The sequence below is a fragment of the Macrobrachium rosenbergii genome, chromosome 57 (genome assembly GCF_040412425.1).
Source record: "Macrobrachium rosenbergii isolate ZJJX-2024 chromosome 57, ASM4041242v1, whole genome shotgun sequence".
Taxonomy (NCBI): Eukaryota; Metazoa; Arthropoda; class Malacostraca; order Decapoda; family Palaemonidae; genus Macrobrachium; species Macrobrachium rosenbergii.
Window position 1 is genome coordinate 2,049,752 of NC_089797.1, and position 9,086 is coordinate 2,058,837.

The following is a 9,086-nucleotide window of genomic DNA, read 5'->3' on the forward strand; positions in this document are numbered from 1 at the left end:
CTCTCTCTCTCTCTCTCTCTCTCTCTCAGTTCGGGACGTTTTTCAAATATATATATACCTACATGATCTTAAACTATTCATATTACATGTTAGATATCGAAGGAGGTTGATCCCCATAGAAATATCTTTTGAAAATTGGTTCTCATTCCACCAGCCAGTGGGAGATCCTTTACGATGACGCTTTGCCAAAAACCAAAGATTCCATCCAATGAAGGAGGGCGACAGAAACGTTGTGTACGGTGGAAGCCTCTGATTGGTCAAAGCAATTCCTTCCCTGACAGTGGAAGACTCAGTGTAGTGCTAAACACGAAGGCAGGCAGGTCCTTTTGTAAAACAAGAACTTTCGAATGCAGAAAAAGACTGGTAAGAGCAAAGCATTTCAACATAGTTTCTATGTAGTTTCTATGAGGGACATTCCTGATTTCGTAGGCGCTGGAGGTCTGAATAACCACTGGTAATCTGAAAAATGTTCGTCGAAAGAAGTGTTGTAGCCGTGGAATTTAGAATCCTGAAACTTTTCTCAAGACATCTGTAGATCGTAACGTCCTTTGAAGTTGGAAAACCATTGTATGCCTTTTAAAAATTGACTTTCCAAGTTTCTTAAAACAAGTTTTGTTGTTTTCGAACGTTTTTGTGGTTCAGGGTCTATGGCAGATCTTTTTTATTGCAAGAGTAGTAAGGTGCCGAATGGGGGAGGGGTAAGAGACCTGGCGTAGACATCTGGGCTCTTTAAACCAACGCAGACGACTTCTGACAGTCCTTTTCGATCTTGGGTTATGTGGCAAAGAGCCAACTATCTCGACTTACCGTGCTATGAATCCCTAAATTAGTAAGCATGATAGGCCCAGTTTCAAATAATTATTACCTGAGAGAAAAAAATAAGATAAAGACAGAAATTCAAGTGATGGAATTCGGATAACAAGGCTTGAGATCACATGGCCCTTAAAAGTCGGCTTCCATGTCTTTCAAACACCACGAAAAATTAATGTTTATTTGCCGTTTCTCAATTTGGGCAACATTGGTAATCAACGGCCAAGTAGTTGTGCAACCAGTATCAGTTCGTTACTTAATTCACCTATCAATCTGTAATTAAGTCGACTAAAGTAACTAATTACCTGCTGAATAATCATGACGTATTTCCAACATACCGCTTCAGTTAAGGGAACAACCGTGGTCACAGGTAAATTGCTTAGGCCTACTGAACGTTGAACTACTGCTTTTAGTGAGACCCACCTTTTATTTCTTTATCATCTAAAGGTACGGCTATTCATCTAGGTTCTGGACAGTCTTAACTGATTTGTTTAAGGTTTGTAGTAACATTATGACGCTTTTCATGGACATCAAAGACTCAAAAGGACACTTTTAGGTTGTGTTGATTTTTGCCCCATTCTCTCGGTTTGTAAGTTTGACACCTCGAAGCCTCTGCCACGCCCACCTGTTATGTCATTAGCCAGGGATTTGAAGAAAAATCAGGGATTCTTTCTGTTATAAAGGAGATTCGATTAGGATTTATTTAGTGTCCGTCTCTCTCTCTCTCTCTCTCTCTCTCTCTCTCTCTCTCTCTCTCTCTCTCTCTCTCTCTCTCTCTCTCTCTCGTAGTTAAAACCTCCCAGAATTTCAATGGACGTTTTCCGGTTGCCAAAGTTGAAACATTATTTTGACACAATATAATATGGTCTCGTGTGTATTTCTATTTCATTGTATACCTCCATTCATTATTTTTAAAAAGTCTGACATCCATTAACTCAAGTCCAACTGCAAACAAAGTAAGTTCACCGCCTTAGTTTCGAAGGGACTTGACAGTAGGTTTTCGCCCAGCCGGACAGGAGAGTCAGGTAGTTACTACTAGTCAGTGTCTTGCCTCAAATTTTTCGAAGCTTTTCTACTTATCTGGTGTTATTTACATCATAGATGTTTCTAGGTAACAAAGGTATTTCATTTTTATACCGTATTTCCTTAAACACTGACAGAGTTGTTGTCAGGTGGTTCAATAGTGAGATTTAGTCTCCTAGACAAGTGGATGTCTGCGGTATCACGGTGGGTTGATATAGGTATGTTATCTGAATGTGAATCAATTATCATTGACATAGGTATGTTATCTGAATGTGAATCAATTATCATTGACATAGGTATATTATCTGAATGTGAATCAAGTATCATTGACATAGGTATGTTATCTGAATGTGAATCAATTATCATTGACATAGGTATGTTATCTGAATGTGAATCAATTATCATTGACATAGGTATGTTATCTGAATGTGAATCAATTATCACTGACATAGGTATGTTATCTGAATGTGAACCAATTATCATTGACAGGTATGTTATCTGAATGCAAATCTATTATTTATCACTGACATAGGTATGATATCTGAATGTGAAAAATTATTCATCACTGACATAGTTACGTTATCTGAATGTGAATCAATTATTTGTCATTGGCATAGGTATGTTATTTGAATGTGAATCTATTATTTATCATTGACATAGGTATGTTATCTGAATGTGAATCAATTATCACTGAAATAGGTATGTTATCTGAATGCAAATCTATTATTTATCACTGACACAGGTATGTTATCTTAATGTGAATAATTATTTATCGTTGACATAAGTATGTTATCTGAATGTGAATCAATTATCATTGCCATAGTTATGTTATCTGAATGTGAATCTATTATTTATCATTGACATAGGTATGTTATCCGAATGTGAATCAATTATCATTGGCATAGGTATGTTATCGGAATGTGAATCAATTATTTATCATCGCCATAGTTATGTTATCTGAATGTGAATCAATTATCATTGACATAGGTATGTTATCTGAATGCGAATCTATTATTTATCATTGACATATGTATGTTATCTGAATGTGAATCAGTTATTTATCATTGACATACGTATGTTATCTGAATGTGAATCAGTTATTTATCATTGGCATAATTATGTTATCTGAATGCGAATCAATTATTTATCATTGACGTAGGTATGTTATCTGAATGTGAATCAATTATCATTGACATAAGTATGTTATCTGAATGTGAATTAATTATCTTTGACGTAGGTATGTTATCTGAATGTGAATCAATTTTCATTGACATAGGTATGTTATCTGAATGTGAATTAATTATCACTGACATAGGTATGTTATCTGAATGTGAATCAGTTATTTATCATTGACATAGGTAGGTTATCTGAATGTAATATGTTATATAACCACTTTCATTCCAATATATTAAGCAGTTGAAATGAAGACTGCTAACGGAATTTAATTCCATCAGTCATGTACAGATTCTGAACAAATAGGTCAATCAAAGATTTTATGGAATTTCGGAAATTCGTAACAATAATTACTTATGAGTCTCAGAGGACAGACACTACCGAATGGTATTTATTCATTGAGTAATTTTTCTGTTGTGTGGCACGACAGCTGTAAGGAAGGAAGAAGGGAAGGTGATATGAAGAGAGAAAGTGAGAACCAGTGATGAGGTGATTTGCATTGTCTCATAACTACGTCACTTCAGGAATTTTTTTTCTGTAATCGTTTATGTCGAAATTTTTCTGACAGATTAATAAGTTGCCGTTAATGTAGATCCTTTTTTGTTTACAGACAAGGAAGGAAGGATTCGCTTGAAAGCCTAATCCTGAGGTCGGTTCGATTCATCAAGCCGTTTCAGCACATCCAAAAATTCGATTTGATACAATCCAAGGTCACGAGATGAATCAATCGGTCGTGTCAAAAGTCGGCGTCTCGCTCAAACAGAAGGAGAAATGATATTATAGTTTTGACTTTTGAATCCAGTCAACCTGTCAACTCAGTCCATCACCCGAGAATTAAGATATGTCCCTCAGTAAAGCGAAAATGTGACGTGATCTATTATAGCGAATTTATTGTTAATATTTGTTAATGTTATTCCGTACTTTTGCTTTTATTTTGGGGGGAATAGAAAGGGGAGGGGGTTAGATTAGAATTGCAAACTCAGTAAGTTTAGATTCTCGAAACGAAGACGTTAAGTTGAGATATTTCTAGCAAATTAGAATCGCGAAATTATGAGTCAAAAATAGCAAAACAATGATCTAGATACTAGATGTCCTAATTATGTTAACTTTGTTCTAGTTTTAATACGTAAATTTAACGTTGCTTACAACACTAGACGTGTTGTTAACGCAAGTAACACCTTTTTGATAAAAAAAAGAGGCTGCTAAAAACTGTTTTTTTTTTAGGGAAACCAGATTGGAACGAGATCAAAATTCGTCGGATTTTTTGATAAATCAGATTTAATTAAGTGCTGACTTCATTGAAACGACTTTGGTTGTATCAAAGCGACTTTATAGATGTATCGAAATGACTCGAGGATCTCGGAACCAGGGACCAGGAAGCAAGGACCTGGAAACCAGGGACCAGTACAAAGGATCAGGAACCAGGGACCAATGACAAGGACCAGGAACCAGGGACCAATGACAAGGACCAGGAACCAGGGACCAATAATAGGGATCAGGAACCAGGGACCATAAAAAGGATCAGGAACCAGGGACCAATGACAAGGACCAGGAACCAGGGACCAATAATAGGGATCAGGAACCAGGGACCATTAAAAAGGGTCAGGAACCAGGGACCAATAAAAATAATCGGGAACCAGGGACCAATAAAAAGTACCAGGAACCAAGGACCAGGAACCAGAGACCAATAACAAGTCTCAGGAACCAGGGACCAGGTACAGAATGCTGCTGTTCAACCTTCGCGACAGGGCAGGATTCAACTGTAATCGGTGAGTTTTTTTTTTTTTTTATCTGGCTGGATCATCTTAAACAATCCCAAACAATCCCATTAATTAATATGTCGATAACTCGAAGGTGGATGCGAGTGCTTAGATATTTTCATATAGTAGAAAATTCATAAATCATTTCAGTCCTAAAAACGCTGACGTTACTGATGGTTTTGTAGAAATAGTCCTTACTGAAACGTACGAACCTCAAGTTAAGAATGTTAAAATTCAATCAGCGCCGAATGAGGAATGTTTCACCAGAAGTGTCATGTTAAATTAGACTTACGTCATAAATTGTGTCAGGAATTGAATCATTCTTAGTTCATTTTTGAACGGTATAATAGTCAGCGTAAAAAATGTTACATTGACTCCGTAAGACAGAATAACATTCTCATGAAGCCTGTTCCATTCGTGATTATGATTCTGGTTTGATATTGAATACGAGGAGTTTCGTGCTGGGTTTGTTTATAAAACCTATCTAATAACACAAAGTTGGCGAAGTGCTATTATTGAACGCAGAGAAAATTCAAACAACAACAACTGGTCTCTGTTGTTTCTCGCGGAGGTGTCCTTTTGTTGTTTCTAGTGAAGGTGCCCTTTCTGACAATGGTTGCTTGATCATCAATTACAGCCCACAGTATTTTGGTCGGAATTTCTGTTGTGCTTTCAAAAGAGACTCCCAGCATCTCGTTAAGACGGCGTCACAATACCATTGTATTGGCTAAAGGGTATATTGATCATATTTCACCTTTGCGGCTGTTGTTGCATTCTACAACCTAACACCTTCATTACACATCTGTTAGGAAAGTTCAAGTACATCAGTTTTACAATATAGTTTGTACTGATTTTTTTTAATTAGTGTCACATTCTATACTACTCTGCCTAAAGTCAGGAGGTACGTGGAAGAACTATGTCTTGTTAAGCTCATTAGCGAAAGGTTGAAGCTTTACCAATCCGTGTTCAAGTGAGTTCTGCTCTCTACAGAGATTTTTTTTCCTTTGCAGGCTTATTGCTACAGTGCTTCCCCTGTGAAATCAAAGAAAACAGCCTCGAGGTATTCTGGTGGTGTACGAGGCAGGCGGAGGACGATTCACAACACATGGAATTTTTACAAAATACTACAAGCCTAAAAAATCTATGAGAGGACAACAGTCAAAATTACTGCTGCTGAAAAAGGGAATAAAACGTAGATTATGACACCGAATAACTCTGTCATAAAGAAAATAGACCTTAATACCCTCGTAAAACCAAAAAATCTCAGCGTGACATGACGTCATTAACTTCTTCCTCATCTCTTCAGGAAAGTGTCTCCCGCAGATTGCAAGAAGCACAAATGAGACCAGTTTGAACAGCCTCCAACTTCAGCTTGCAATGGCACCAGCATCGGTCATGAGAGAACTTTGGCTTGGAAAGGCGACTACTTTTGTATTCATCAATTTGTGCAGAGCGCCAGAGTGCAGCGAAAATGGCCTCATTTACATGAATGTTCGAAAAATGTTTACTTGAGTGTCGAGAGATTACGATCTTTCCTTGTGACTGTTAAACATAAGATAGGGTTGAATTTATAGTATTATGTAGGTATTTTTTTATCAGTCATAACAGTTGTTGACCCAAGATTGAGTCAAACTCGGCTTTGCTTCTCGTAATTTCTAGTTAGAAACTGTAGGGTCTTTGTTATCTGAGATAGTTCACTGTGATTCAGGATTTAAATTTATCTAAACCTGCTACTTTTATTTAAATATCTAATAATTTGATACAGCTATGTCTTGAAATACAAATTCTTCGCTTGAATATCTAGCAGTGTCAACATTAGCTGCCAAGTTACTTAGTACATTCCAGGACATGTAATTTTTAAGCATAATATTCATTAGTTTAACATCGGCTATCAGATGGTTAAGGATACTTCATGTTGCATAATATTAGACATGAATTTCATGCTCTCGTAATATCAACTATTAGATAGTCCTAGCTACATTCTGACTATTTCATATCGAGAAGGAACATATATTTAATGATATTTTTCTCTTCAAATTTGTTTTAATTTGCACTTGCCTGGGTACGAAGATCAAATGAGGTATAAGAAGGGTATGCTTACTATCTTCAGCAAATTTCCTTAAGTTCAAAAATTATCAATAGCAAAATGTCATTAGTTAGAGAGAATAGTCTTTACTGAATTTATGCAATATCTTCGTGTTGGTCAGTATAGTTAAAACTAGCTGTGTGGATTCCAACCTGTGAGGTATTAACCTTCATAGAATAGGTGATATTTTCGGCTGGAGTTCAAATGATTTCTGTTACTTTTCCTTCAGTGAATCTCAGAGATATTATCAAACTAGCTTCCATCGTAGCAGGGACTTGGAGTTAAGATTCTCCATACTCCTCGTAGCCTTAAGCCATAGTGTCTTTATTGATTTATATCAGATTGCCTTTAAAAGAGAATTTAGTAATAGTTTTGAAGACTTTCGTCACTGTAATGTTACGTAAGCATTTGTGCTTAAACTTCAAAACTTAGGTGTTACTAAACACAGAGAGAGATATCAGCCTAAGGCATTTACACGTTTAACTGTTAAAACAGGAGGTATTTCAAAATTAATTTATTAGTTTAACACAAATTTGGTGACATATAGAACTCGTCATTCTTTTAAAGCAATTGAACAAACCTGTGAATGTTGTACAACGCTTGCCATGATGATGATGCTTCTTGCTTATCATTAAACATAAACCTTGCAAAGTTTAATGTTGTAAATATTGGAGCGTATCTTATCAAGAGCATTAGTATTGTCATGGTATCTGCATATTTCAAGACACTGAGGCTGGCACGTGAAGGGTTTAGGTCAATGATTCAGTCACTCCTTAGATTGAATGCATGACTTGAGGTTAATTGGGTATTTTTCTGAGAATTATATTCTGGGTACATGGATCAATAAGTAAACTCAACTCAAAGTGTTCATTCAGATGAGGTTCGATATTATCATCAATGGTATCTTAAGCGTATGAATAAGAAAACTCAAGAGTGCTCTTTTATGGGGACTTTGACAAGGATTCTTGGTGTATGAATTAATAAACATTCTTGATTATGTAAAAGGTTTATTCGTCTTAATGTTACACTGATAAGTAGACTTTCTTGAAAGATTAAAATAATCTTGAGATCTAGTCAATAACATTTTTGCTGGGCACTAAATATTTTCCAGACCTTTTCTGTGAAAGGGAAATTCAAACACTTTCCCAAAATGACTTAGAATGAAGCATGTAAACAAGTAGCCTTGTCAAGTACAGGTCGTGTCAGGAAATTTCGAATAGTTATCAAAAGTGAAATCTTGTCAGCAGAGTTCTGTCTCAGCTTAGGAACTAAATCAGTTTGGAGAGTGTTGGCACATTATAAGAGGGTAAATCTTGCATGCTTTTGCCTTTTTTTACGTAAATTGCTTGTGAGAGTCTCTGCTATCATTTGTGAGTTATAGGTTTTGTAGATTTTAGAGTAACAAGTGCAACAGTGTCTTGACATATGGAGATTATTTTAGGTTAAGGTGTGAATCAATTTTCTCGTTTTTTGTGTGTTCAAGTTTCATACAATTCCCATCGAAATCCAGTCATTTGTTCAGATAAAGATTAAGTTAACTGCTAATGTTCAAAATCTAACTTGAAAATTTGGATAATGGGAAAATTATTGTATACCAAATTGTATTTTGTGTACTGATTTTATTGTAAAAGGACTTCTGCATTTCAGCTTTTATGAAAGTTCTCATCAAGTCTTCTCCCTCATTTAGCTAGAATAGGCAATTATTTCCTTTGTTATTTCACAGCGGTCTGGGTTAGATAATCTTGGAATGTGGAAACTCATGGCTAGACAGTTTTTACCCATTGGCCAACGTTTGCAGAAATCTAAAGTGCCATTTTTTTTTTTTTTTTGCAAAGCTATTGGCTATCGATATTTTGTAAAATCATATAAACAACTAAGATATTGTTCTTACTTCAAAGGCATTTCTTCAGTCTCCTGTTAAAGTTGTTACATGGAAACACTTTGCAAACCTACAGCACAACTTGGAAGCTCCAAAATTGCACTCCTTTTGCACTGTAGAAGCAGTTCTGGTCACTGTAATACTTGGGAGCAAAATCCCTGCACGTTTCATGCTATAATAAAGTCTATATGTTTTTTCTATAAAGATTTCATTCTCTCTCTCTCTCTCTCTCTCTCTCTCTCTCTCTCTCTCTCTCTCTCTCTCTCTCTCTCTCTCTCTCTCTCCCACTGAAGCACCTCTGTCCATTTTGTGCCTGGCCAAAGTCTTTACACGGTTCTCTGAAGAATCATTACAT

At 36.1% G+C, this 9,086-nt stretch overlaps 1 long non-coding RNA gene across 1 annotated transcript; it reads left to right on the plus strand.

Moving 5' to 3' along the window:
- Positions 1–241: 241 nt before the first annotated feature.
- Positions 242–8,441, plus strand: LOC136837114 (uncharacterized). The gene is made up of 3 exons (XR_010852591.1): positions 242–363; positions 3,617–4,775; positions 5,777–8,441. It is a non-coding gene; the product is annotated as an uncharacterized lncRNA (long non-coding RNA).
- Positions 8,442–9,086: the final 645 nt, after the last annotated feature.